The sequence below is a fragment of the Carcharhinus amblyrhynchos genome, chromosome 6 (assembly GCF_965287045.1).
Source record: "Carcharhinus amblyrhynchos chromosome 6, sCarAmb.v2.hapA, whole genome shotgun sequence".
Taxonomy (NCBI): Eukaryota; Metazoa; Chordata; class Chondrichthyes; order Carcharhiniformes; family Carcharhinidae; genus Carcharhinus; species Carcharhinus amblyrhynchos.
Genome location: NC_137329.1, coordinates 43779753 through 43793300, shown reverse-complemented (window position 1 = coordinate 43793300; position 13548 = coordinate 43779753). Strand labels below are relative to the sequence as shown.

General features: G+C 38.1%; 1 protein-coding gene across 3 annotated transcripts in view; it reads right to left on the bottom strand.

Annotated features, from left to right (window-relative positions):
- The window catches only part of LOC145343861 (synaptotagmin-7-like), a 644682-nt gene that overhangs the window by 360106 nt on the left and 271028 nt on the right, over positions 1-13548 (bottom strand). The window lies entirely within an intron of this gene.

Here is a 13548-nt window from a genome sequence, read left to right as displayed (position 1 = left end):
AGTTCATCTTAAAGCTGTAATGGGAAGAAAGTGGAGTTGATATTCTGATCAATGATTTCAAAATAGTGGAAGAGCCCTTTTTGTTCAGATTCTATCAAACTATTAATTTGTTCTTTATTCTTGGGATATGAGCATTGCTGGCAAGGTCAACCTTTATTACCCATCTCTAATTTCCCTTGAACTGAATGGCTTGCAATGCCATTACAATGGACATTTCAAAGTCAACCACAATATTGTGGTCATGGAGTTATTACATGTAGCCCAGAGCAAGTAAGGATGGCAGATTTCCCTCCCTGAAGGACACTGGTGAGCCAGATGAAATTTTACAACAATCAATATTTTTATCATCACCATTATTGGGACTAGCTTTCAATTCCGGGTTTTTATTAATCTGAATTTAAGTTCCATCGGTTACTGTGGTGGAATCCGAAGTAACATCACCAGTATACTGTTGTCACTCTTGTTTTTCAGACAGAATCATACTTCCACCAGTTTTGGAGAGGCATGAGACACTGACATTTTTAATAACAAGGACTAAGTGAACTTAAAATGTCTTTTGATATTTTGCAAAGCTTAGTTTCATCAGAAGTTTACATTGTCATGTTACTGATCATCTTACTGTAACTAAGTTTTGGATCATGTTATTCTTAGCAGTTTCTGAAGTTCACGGTCTCAGAACTTTTTGATGACAATTGCCTTTGCAGTAGTCACTTGAAGACCAGTAGTTTTTTACTTAAAAATTCATCCCACATTTGGAATTAAGCTGTAAGTATCCAGGTGAGAGCCAATAAAAATGGTAATGTACAACAATGATGATCCACAAGCTCCAGCTCACCTACCCATTATCAAAATAGGCATACATGCTCCCATTAAAGTGTCATCCCCACTTATTCTAATTATGCTCTCTGGCCCACTAACTAATTAGCAATTTTGACTCACCGACTTTAATTGCAATGATATAGAAAATATATTGAGGATCCAGATTAGGATATAGATTGAAGAGCAAGGTGGCTTACTCCCAGTGCTGTACACACAAGTCAGTACAGCAATACTAAGGTGACCAAAAGCAATTGTATGACAATGAACATAGTTTCAGCACTCCTAAGGAGGTGGTGTAACAACAATCCTGAGACGTTGAGACCAGTTTTTGGATAGAAGTGGACTGTACAAAACAAATTGTTTTCACCTTAACTTATTCTTATTAGAAGAGTAACTAGTGCAATGGGGGAGAACTTAAAGTAATAGACTATTGGGAATGGAAAGAGGTAAAGAAGCAAAAAGGAAAACAGGGATAAGAGACGCAGGAAAGTATTAAAGAACAATCATAATATGGAAGGATTAAAATTAGTAAGACAAGGCAAGTACAAATTTTTTGAAATGTAAATACTCAATACATTCTGGATGAAATTGACATGGTATAAATGCAGATTGCTGTAACTGGATACGACAAAAGCATTACTAGTGTTTTGACTGCTGGATATTATAAGCTTATGTTTTTAACTGTCCCCTTTAATTCAAAGTGGAGTACTATGAAGTAGGGAATTCTGCCCAAAGATAAACTCCATGTGACCTGCTTATTATGGAGACAGAAGCCCAAGTTGAAACTTATTCAAAATCAGATGGGAGCTTTAACAGTTGGAAGCAAAGGGACAGTTGGCCTTGCTACTGCAGAATCATAAGACTCTCAGTCAGACTGGGAGATTTGAGGGAAGTAGACCCTGCTGCTCTGCAAAGCAGAAGAAAATGACCACTTTTGGGTTAATCTACAAGCAAAGGGCTGGTAAGCATGGAACGCATGTCCCAGAAAACAAAGATTGTGGAAGTTAGAGACCGCAGAATCATCAGAGGGAATCTTGCCACTGGGAGACCATTCAATTATGCATTAAGGGTTAAGTGAAGAGGACTTTGTTTGAAAGGATACTGGAATATACACCTTGGTGAAATAGGGAGAAGTGATCCTACTAATGCCAAGAGGAGTTAGACTTTAAACTTAAGATGACATTTCTAAGGAGACTACATGATTTACAAAAATGGCATAGGGTTTCTGATTTGTGTTTAGTTACCAAAGGATACCTTTTCTGCAGATTAATGTATTAGTACCTTATTAAGTAATGTTTAGTCAATGTTAATTTTGGTTTAAGTATTAAAATGTGTGAAGCTTGAAGTTGGTCATAACTCTTTATTTGTTACTATGGAGATTGTAATAGACACTAGGCTTAAACTAAGGCAGAAATTGGAGCTAAATATATGACATAGTCAGGAGGAATGGAATAGAAAAGAACAATGGACTGGCTGCCGAAATTTTTACCAAACTTGTATTGGGATGTCAGAAGAGGGTGTAAATATGAGTATAGTTAATTTGGGGAAAAGGAAGAAGGAATTATTTTTATAGACTAACCAATAGTGAGAAGGAGATAGAAAATAATCAAGATAATGGATGACTTTAATTATTTGAAGGGCTTCAATGAGGAACCTCAGGATCTCTCTGGATGAATGAATTAAATTGACTTAAGACTCTCTTACTCCGCAATTATCTAGTAATCTTGTGAAAATAGGCAAGAGGAGTGAGTTGAGCATCTGCTGGGAAAACTGTAGAAAAGGAAGCAGCAGGAAAAAAACTGTTGGCATGCAAAGACAAAAGGGAATCAGTTTTGTAAAGGCATATGTCCCAGGAAGTAAAGGAGGAAAAAGTAGAATAACTAAAAGTTTTAAACATCTTTGGCTATGGAACTTCCAGATAGCTGGAAGATTGCCAATATAGCATGGCTCTAGCTATTCAATCTAATCAATTACTGTCAGGCAAACTAGATAGAGGTAACACAAGAGCCTGCCACATTAAAATTTGATTTCTGTAATTATTATCTGAGCAAAGTTACACAAATAAACTGCAGATAAGAAGGAACAAGGTTTTGTACATATTTGGAAAAACAAGGACTGGCTTGAGGTGTTATGATTCTCAAATGCATTTTTTAATAGACTGTAATGGTGTTAATGAATTAATAACAGATCTAGTTAATTAAATTTTAGTTTTCTTGTGCTGACATGCTGTTACTTGATCAGAATACCATAGAAGAAAAGAGCCTCATTGACCTTAGCAACTGGCAACTGTTCTCTCTCCATCTCGAGTTCCCTCTGGGCCTGTCAGACCAGACAACTGATTACCAAATCATTATCAATACTGTTATTCATCCAGTTCTTAAATGACCAGAGCCACTCGTTCAATGAACCACACTTTGGTTTCAATCATGCAACAAGTATCCAACAAGGAACTACTGGAATAGGGATAAAAGCAAATTGCTAAGGATGCTGAAATCTGGGAAGTCTCAGCAGATCTGACAGCATCTGTGGAGAGAGATTAGAGCTAATCTTTTGAGTTTGGGTGATGAGGCATTGCTGCTTGGAAACTGCAGAGAGAAGTGGCCCCTTCTCTCTCTGAAGTCTGGAGACTGGGATCTGCCAGAGGCTGTGTTTATTTCTCCAAAGTTGTACTGCTTGATATATCTTTCTCTGCTGTATGAGAGTTAGAAGACAGGTGTCTGTCTGGATCTCTGTCCAAAGGTGTTAAAAGGCTGGAAATCTAGCATCCATATCAGCATATTGGTTTTTTGTGCTAACTAATTCTGAGGAAGGGATTTATATCTATGGGATACTACTTACAATTGGAATTATAGTGATATTTAGTTGTTAAGAATTATACTTTCAAATTGATCAAGTATTTTAGTAAATGTTAATTATTGTTGTTATATTCTAATTGGTATTCTTAAATATGGTTTGTTTTGATAAAAGGTTCCTAGTGGATCACTTGAATCATACCTGGAGCGAAACATCTTATGCACACCCTAATGCCAAAAGTAAAAGTTGGGGTCTAAGCTAACTTCATAATATACATTGGAGTTTCTAACCTGGTCTTGAACAGTGATGAACATGCACCTAACATCAAGAGGATGATTCTCTGACCCTGTTGCACGATGAGTAAATTGCACCAGTCCCAGAGGATAACGTACGGACCTAAAAATTTGTTTCGCACCCAGCAAATGGCATGAACTGGATCGCACCCAGAAAGGGCACGAGTCCAATTGGCACTTAAATATGTTAATCCCCACTCAAATCCCAGTGCATGGAATTCACCAGCCTCCAGGTTCAGCACGATAACGGTAGGAATCACTTTGGTTTCTACTAGTGGAGACCTGGCATGATGGTCCACCTGGCACACTGGCATTGCCCAACTATTACACCAGCAATGCATAGCACTGGCCACCAGATAGCCTGGAGGTGCCAGGTGGGCAATGCCAAAAGGTGGGGCCTGAGTTGCGGCCATAATGGGAGACAAGGTGAGAGTCATGAAGGCAGTCTTGATGGGCTGGAGGGAGGAGCTTCTTTAGTGGAAGATCAGAAATGGATGCGTTCAAAATCTAGATCAGGGTCAATGCAAGACTATGTGAACCTCCCCTATTCTATTAACAATCTACCAACAGTGGCTATTCACTTCAAATATCAACTGCCTCCTGGTGTTAGTTTTAAATACTGCCCAGATGGAAAGTTTTTTAACCTCAGTCACCCCATGCAAAAACTAAACTGACTGCCATAGACATACATAATCTACAGTTTGTGGATGGCTGGTGCTGCTGCCCACTTTGCACCCCATCTACAAACCACTCAACTCTTCAATTTTGCACACAGAAACTCTGTCTCTACCCTTGAATGTCACAAAAACAACACTCTAACCCATGCCTGGTCAGGCAAATACTGTGTCTCCCATATATGTTAAAGGAGAGACTCTGGTATATGTTGAATACTTCCCATCAGATGTGACCACTGATAAGATAATCCAACAGTGAATCAGCTGCACCAACTCAGCCTGCTACAAAACACAGCAGCGAGTGTTTGACAACAAAGACCTTGGCAAATCTACAAGGGTGCTAGAAAACAAGAACAGTTGTTGCCACACTTCTCTACTGCAGTGAGACACAGGATGTGCAGCAGCAGCATACATGAGGGTGAAAGAAATCCATCAGCAATGTCTCTACTGCATCCTCTGGATTTAATGGGAGGGCCATCAAACAAAAGTAGATGTCCTTCTTGAAGCCAGCTCCACAAGTACTCTAGCAAAGCTCCTCCATTATTAACTTTGAGGGACTGGCCACTGTGTCTGGATGGAAGGTCTCCCACCCAGTCAGGTCTTTTCTTCTCAACCCACAGGTGGCCAGCCATCCAGGGAAGAACAAAAAAAAGTCAAAGATACACAAAAGACTGCTTGCTGCAATTATTCAAATGAGCAAAAACTTATCCATTAAACTGAGGTCCCAATGCCTTAATGATGAGACAAAGCAATAGCAGAGAAGGAAAGAAAGGGAAGCAAATCCTGTACTCTGGACACTATTATCTCATGGCCCTTTTGTGCTTAAAGATCCTGGAATTGAAAATCATCCGGTTCAGTCACAAGAAGTAGATCTATAAACAGAAATTCATGACCTTGCCTAGACACAATTCTCGAATCGAGGGACAAGATGACAACTTGTGTAAAAAGAGTGGCAGAAGAGTTTGTCAAAGTTCTACATGATCTTTCATCTTCCCACTACTCCCCACAAAACCTGCCTCCCAGGATTGGCAATATTATAGTGCTTATGGGACAAAGATGAGGGATCGAGAAACAACTACTAACAGTTCTAAATTAATTTATGTAACTAGAGAGACTAATAATTAGTGTCAGGACAGCTGCAAGATCCAGCTAACACATGCTGCTTTCATTCAGTCTCCATCATACTGAAAGACATTTCCTTCATTTGGGTGATGAAGGTGTTGTGGACAACAAAGGCTAATTAGTGATGTGTCTGTCTCGCATTCGACAGAGGAGTTTCAAGGACGGTGTTCCAAGAGTGTGCCTTCAACTTTTCAATCAGCAGCTTTGAAACTGCTGTGAACTACAACTTGGTTCAGAAGAAGAGTTGAATTCTGCATGTGCAAAGTTTTAAAAACAACCTTAAACTGCTATAATTTTGTTGAAAGCCACAGACAATACTGCAGCTTTTAATCTGTCATTTTGTTTCTCCTGTTTGCTTTCCCATTTTTCCTGAGGGTGCGAGTTGTGTTAAGGGATGGTTCTATGACGGCGATCTTTCAGTACTTCACTTTCCTACATAAATGAATACATACATAAATGAAGGAATGCATGCAAGTTGAATGTAAATTTTGTCTAATTACGGAAGCTGCTAATAATTAGGGCAAATGATTTGCAACAGCACAATATCCTGCAAATGACCTTCTTTCACCTGTAACTCTATCACTTTCATTCCAGTGATTTGAGTGACTGGAATCAGAGCAATTTGCACAGCATTTTGTAGGACAGGCTGGATGGACTCACATATCTTTTCCTGCCTTTCTTTTTTATGCTTGCAAGCATGTTCACTTAAACAGTTAGCAGCTTGAACTGGAGAATAGGAGTAAAGTATAAATATTGTATGTGACATAGGAAAATATATCTATATTGGTCTTTCTCCTGACATCACTGCCAAGAGGCCCACTTGTTTGTTCAATTCTGCTGGGGTAAAGACATACGAGCCCTTTGGAATACTGAAGAATCATATTGGACTCAAAACATTTACTCTTTTTCTCCCTCGACAGATGCTGCCAGACCTGCTGAGTTTTCCAGCATTTTCTGTTTTTATTTCAGATTTCTAGCACCTGTAGTATTTTACCTTGAATCTAGACTAGAAATGTTTTTCCTAAGATATTTCAACAAGATACTTAGCGATGGTGGCAAGTGTGCTTGCAGTTGCATAGATATTGAGTATTGAGCTGGCTTTTTGGATAATTAGCTTCTGAAGTATGTGACATTAAAATACTCCTAGCAATTCTCAGTAGATATTTTTTCCTCCCAAAGACATTATCCTGTACTGCCAACAAGAAACTGTATTTGCATTCTGTACATGCATTTCCACAGGCTTCAAACATCAATTTGGCCGTTTTAATTATCTTTGGCTCATTTTATTTCTTCTTTTTGTCTACCTTTATGTCATGAAGGTGGTGATTCTGACTGGAGACCAGTTTACAGGTGTTGATTCTGAGCAATCTCTCTTTATGCACAGTATGGACAGTATCAGCATACCATTTCATCATGGGTTAACACGTTTGAACTAAATCCTATCACTGACTATCTCCACAATATGGACCTTCTATTTGATATTGAATATGGATGCCATGGTTAACTCATTCTAAACTATGATCATATCTTAATTGTAGACTCATGTAATATTGCCATGCCAGATTCTATATCTGTAGAGAACTGATGAAAAGAGACACTGTATTTACATAGTACCTCATGTCTCAGAAGCTCTTCAATGCTTCATAACACTAAAGCAATTTGACATGCATCGATCATTGCTATGAAAGCAATTCTGCTACAGTAATATATTATGGACAGCAATGAAATGAATGAGCTGTCTATTTCTTTGAGGAGTCTTTGCTAGGATATCAGAAAAACAGTGCAATAAAAATATTCAATCTCTAGTGAACCAACAGAAGGTCTGAATTTTGACACCTCCAAGAATACGTCCTCAGTACCGCTGTCAGTCTTGGCTTAATGACAGCAATCTTAAAAGGCTGTGGATTCAAGTTCCATTCAAGATGCTTGAACACAAAACCTTGACTGATACCTCACTGCAGTCTTAAGGGAGTGCTACACTTTTCGAGATACCATCTTTCAGAGGAGATGTTAAAGCCCACCTGCCTTCTTCATTACATGTTTTAAAAAAAATCCATGGTAACTTTTGAACAAATGTGAGGAATATTTCCAAGGGACCTGGCCAACTTTTACCCATCAGTCTACCGCACTTTAAATCAATACTCTGGTTATCGTCTCCCCACTGTCTGCGGGACCTTGTGTGAAATTTGGCAGCCTCATTTGCTATAATAGTAACTAATCTTTAAGTGCTTAATGGCTGTAATGAGAAATCCCAATGTCTATATAAATGCAAGTTTTTATTTATAATTATAGTTCTACATTTATGTGCTAAAATCTTCGACTTAAGATATAACCTTCTAACTCCAAAACAAAAGTGGTATTAGATAAGCTCAAATTGAGTGACTAATGTGTACATATTTTCTGCTCAATCTAGCAGAGAACTTTTGCATGCAAATACTAGTATCAGCATGAAATTTTAATACATTGTGATTAGTAGCCCACTAGAGCAATACCCAAACAGAAAGATTGTAAGATGTACAAAAAAGGGAGGAGTGAGCGCAGTATGCTGACCTTCTCCTAGCCAACTGCTAAAGTTATCACTTGGCTTTAATGGAAATATACAAAATGAACCAGGAAGATTCTTCCTCCAAGGTGAAGAAACACTGTCAACCTTAGTCACAATTTAGAAGTGATCATGTCAGTAAATTCAGGACAGAATTGGATAGTTGACAAGAGAAGCAATTTGAGAAAAGATCTAAAGTGGTATTGGGCCCGTAATAGTTTCTACAATATCTGTACATTTTTATGTTTCACACAACTGCAAATCCATTATCCATGTCCTACAATTACACAATTTAGTATATTGGATCCACCATGTACCACTGCTAATTATTTACTGTATTTGTACTGAGATCAGCAAGATCATCTTTCTAAGATCAAGGATGGGAAAAATATTAGCCAGAGGTTAAATTTCTGATCAACTCAAGCTTGGAGATGCAAGTGCATATTTGTGAATACCAGTGAAGATGATGTTTAACAATGAGTGTGGAGACTCTCTTCTCTCTCCCCCCAACCCACCCTTGCTGATGCTCATCATCCCATTTCATGCAGGTAAAATGGTTATTTGATCATGTTTTGAGAGTTCGGAAACCTATGAAACCACAAAATGAGCTGAATCACTGCTTATAGAGGGAGGAAGAGAACTGGATAAAAAAGGCACTTTTAAAATTGAATCTGAATTCATTGTGTTGCAATGTGTGACAATTATCTCACATCAAGGGAAATATAAAATGGATTGAGAACAGGATGTGGCTGTAAATTATTCTTGGAAAGAAAGTGGTCTGGTGTGTAATTTACCCAATTTGAGTCCAATAAGATAGTATCCAAATTCAAAGCTCTAGAGAACACCTTGGATATCTGCCAAAAGTATACACCACACATCTACACATATTGAATGGAAAAGACAGTTAAATGTGCCGGATTTCTCTCCATAGAACTTATAACAGAAAGAAGCATCGAAAGCAAGCAGTGCAGCGATCCTTGCAAGATTGTTAGCAAATGAGAAATTCAGTGCTTGTTACAAGATTACTTACTGATAAATTCAATGAGAATTAGCAGCATTTTTCAACAGGGTTAATTTTTTTTGTTTCACTGGCACAATGCTGTAATTATTGAACATGTAAACAAATATGTGTAAGAGATCTTGAGGGATGATTTAAAGGGTTAACATAAAAATACATGATGCTGATATAATAATGACAGATCACATGGCTGAATATTGAGACAGATCTGGAAGAGGCCTGGTACAAAGATCCAAATATGTAAAATAATTGCAGTAAATAAATAGTTCTGGTTAAAAAAAAAACATGGACTCAAGTAGCATACTTTTGGGAGACTAAACTATTTTCTAAACCCCTACCACATAAAAAAATTGGTAGCTTGCAAACTGGACTAAGTGCATGATTCAGGATCTGAAGAGCTTTCTATGAAAAGGTAACTTTTAAATAATGTATTTCCGTCAGTTCACCTGCAATTCCATCATTGGCATGACGTTTCTGTTGCCAGAATTAATAAGGGATTTCCAGCAGTGATATCACTATCAACCTTCATGTGGCAGTGTCTTTCAGAAGCTTTTGAGGGCGTAGAGGCCTCCAATACAGTAAAGTTTGAAAACATCCACTTTCAAACTTTTTCATGTTGGAGGATCATCCCCATATTGATTAGTTTATGGAGAATACCAAGGATGTTGGTAAGACAATAAAATATTTCAGAAGACATTATAAACCACAGTGGTGAAGGTCAAGTAATTTACAACCTCATGAGCCTTGATATTAAGTTAGTATTGAATGTCTACACAAGTAACATCAATAAAATGTAGCTACAAACACACAGGGGTAATTTTATCACAACTTGAACTTCTTTCTGCCAACAGAAACTGGTATTATGGAAGTGGTCAATAAACTACTTCCCGGTTAAGGAATAAAGGCTATGGCCCAGATTTTAGCTGCTAGGGTGAATATACAGACACAGGAGAATTTCCAGCTCAGTGAACCTGGGCCTTTAAAAATGGCAGCCTGGACTTTAGAGTTTCAACTTGGGGGCAGGCCTGGATTGGAAGATGAACCAGGCCATCCAGGCCTTCCAAGCCAATTTACGCCCCTCCACCCACTCCATGGCCCCTTACACTGCCATGCCAATCCATGCCCCCATCCTATGCCTTCACATTTGCCATGGCAAGTTACCCAACATCCACCATGGACAGACCTCCAGACCCATGCAGTAATGAGATGAAATACATTTCTAAATAGTCTACTGCAGGCTTTACTATATTAAAGAAAGAAAGTTTTTTTTATAAATTTACTATATATAAAAAAAACTATTCACTACATTTACATTCCTTTAAATAAATGAAGCTTTATGCCATCAAACACTTGATTCAAATGCACAATCCTTGATAATATTGAAATTCATAATCCCATATCAAAGGGTCTATAACACATTAGACTGTCAATCAAACTGAGAAACAGGAGGCATTCTACTATGATAATAGATAATTGTGAAATCAGTCTAATCCACTAATGGGTGATCTCAGGCTTATATCAATGGACAGAGTGAAATAGCAAGCAAAAACTCCAGACACTTTTTTCAACAAGTTAAAGGGCTGGATTTTTGAATGCCTTGACAGATGCTTCTGATAGTGTTGACAATTCATTTTGTCAGGTTGATTGACAGTTCCAATGGTCTTGACTGAAATGAATTATGCACTCTTTGTGCACATTTATGCTTATTTTTAACAATTCCAAAGAACATCTGACATCCATCAATGTCATCCCACTTTCTTCAAGGGTCTCCCAGGACCAGATCCAAAGCAGTACTTGGTCTCTTCAAAGGTCAATCCAAACAAATCACACAAGTTCAAATTTGCTCTTACCTGGTCTAACCTGTACAACTTGTGTTTCACCCTCATGACCTATAAGAATCTCACTTCAGTAGGAGCTCCTCCGTAAACCACATGCAAAACCTACCCCATCCTCTGTCAAAATGTGAAGGGCCACATTCAGGGTTGGAACTTGGGCATTGCCGCTGTTTTTGCCATGACATAGTTTTTCACTATGATCACTTTTTTTTCAAGATATATACAAAGTATATAAATATAATTTTCTATTGTTGGTCAATGAAATATGGCATATTGCTCCTTGCTTGGTTACATCTGCAACTGCTGTGTGTAATTTTGCAGACAACAGCAAAACGTTGCAGAGGTTAGATCGATTATTTCTTGCTTGCTGCTCAAATGTGTTTATTTTGTCTGTTTATGTATTTCACTAAAGCATTTTCATTACTTCGACAGCAGATTGAAAGGGCAACAATCCAATAAAACTTTTTAAGCAATATTGTCAAATATTTGAGCATTACAGTAATATTTATTATTGCCGTATGACTGGTTGCAGGAAAATTATGTCTTGCTTTTTTATCACCAGGAACTTCATAAATCAATGCAGCCTTAAATGAACTCTTTGTACACCCATTACTAGTAGTAAAAAGTTGCATCTAGAATGCACTTTGTCCATCAAATCACAATTTATTTTGGCCATTATTAATTTATTTTTTGTTTGCATTGCTAACCGATAATAACTATCAGTAAGAATAACAAAGATATTAAAAATGCTTTATTCTAACAAAGTTTTTCACTTTTTTTGGGTCTGTTATGTGAGAACATGAAAAATATACTATAGTTTCATGAACATTTTGTGCCATAATTACGCACTTTAATTCAATAATCAACCCAAACATGAACATTCTACTGCTTTATCAAAGATTTCTTTGAAAAGATGCAACCACCTAATGGAATGGTGCCTGTGCACTCTGCATAATAAGTGGTCAAACCGTAAAGAACTTAAGAACACCAAATATTAATAAAAATAAATACCACTGAAATGAGAATGCAACATTCTACGATCATAAGACATTGGAGCAGAATTAGGCCACTCGGCCCATCAAGTCTGCTCCGCCATTCAAGCATGGCTGATATTTTTCTCATCACCACTCTCCTGTCTTTTCCCCATATTCCCTTCTTAATCAAGAACCTATCTATTTCTGTCTTAAAGACACTCAATGACCTGGCCTTCACAGCCTTCAGCAGTAAAGAGTTCCACAGATTCACCACCCTCTGGCTGAAGAAATTCCTCTTCATCTCTGTTTTAAAGGATCGTTCCTTTAGCCTGAGGGTGTAAGAAATAAGATCAGCAGTGGGTTAAGGAAAGCTAAAAGAGTGGATGAGAAATAAAATTCCATTAAGTATCAAAAGCAGTATGGCATTTCGGTAAAATCAAACTGGGATCATGAAAGCAGAGAATTGCCTATTTATAGATTCTCAAGCACTTGAATGTGAAATGATCAATGTGTCAGATAAAATAAATTTTAGACAAAGAAAGGAAAATTCAAAGCTGGAACAGGATATATTGTAGGATTTGAAGGGAGCTGAGGGAAGGAGTTGCTAAAGGCCTAGAAATTATGTCTGGGGTTTCATTATGTCTGTGCGCCCACCTGTGTGTTTTTCAAATAACTGGAAGTTCAAAAATTTAATCTCCATTCTCAAAATGGAACTTCTTATGGACTACCTTCCAAACCCACAAGGAGGACAAGGGGGGACATCTTGAAGGATAAGGACAGCAGACACAGTTCCCCTGAAAGTCACTCATCTTCCTGACTTGGAAATATATCGCCATCCTTTCACTGTCTCTGGGTCAAAATGCTGGCGCTCCCTTCCTAACAGCAGAGTAGGTGTACTAAAACTGCATGGACTGTAGCTGTTCAGAAGGCAATTCACTACTATCTAACTCAAAAATTTGAGCAACAGGTGAAACTTGCCATTTCACGCTGCTACTAGGCAGTGGCAACACAATTGGTGTTTTCCATTAAGAGGATGCTGTCATCAAGCCAAAAAGACATTCTGTCTGCCACACAAGTTAATACTGTAGTATATGAATAGCAGTTCCAGTGTAGTTAGGTACATATGTCACAAAGCCTGGTGAACTGTATCAAACTGATTTTCCAAAAAATAAATCAGCGTCCAATGTTGGAAAACGGGAATTCACTAAAGGATTTAAATGAAGATATGAATGAGGCTGTTCACCCAAAAAAATTGGCTCGGGAGAATCATGAACTGCCAGCCACAGGTGGAAATTAGATTTTTAGCCTCTCGCTTACATTTTCCACCCTGCTATGCCACTTGACCCGCATGATGGGGTGGGAAAATCGCGCCCAATGTCTAATGTTATGAATGATTCCGAATTGGGCAGCATTTGCTGAATAATCCCCTGAGTGTTGCAAGAATACGCCAACAACTTTTGCAGATCATCAGTCAGGCT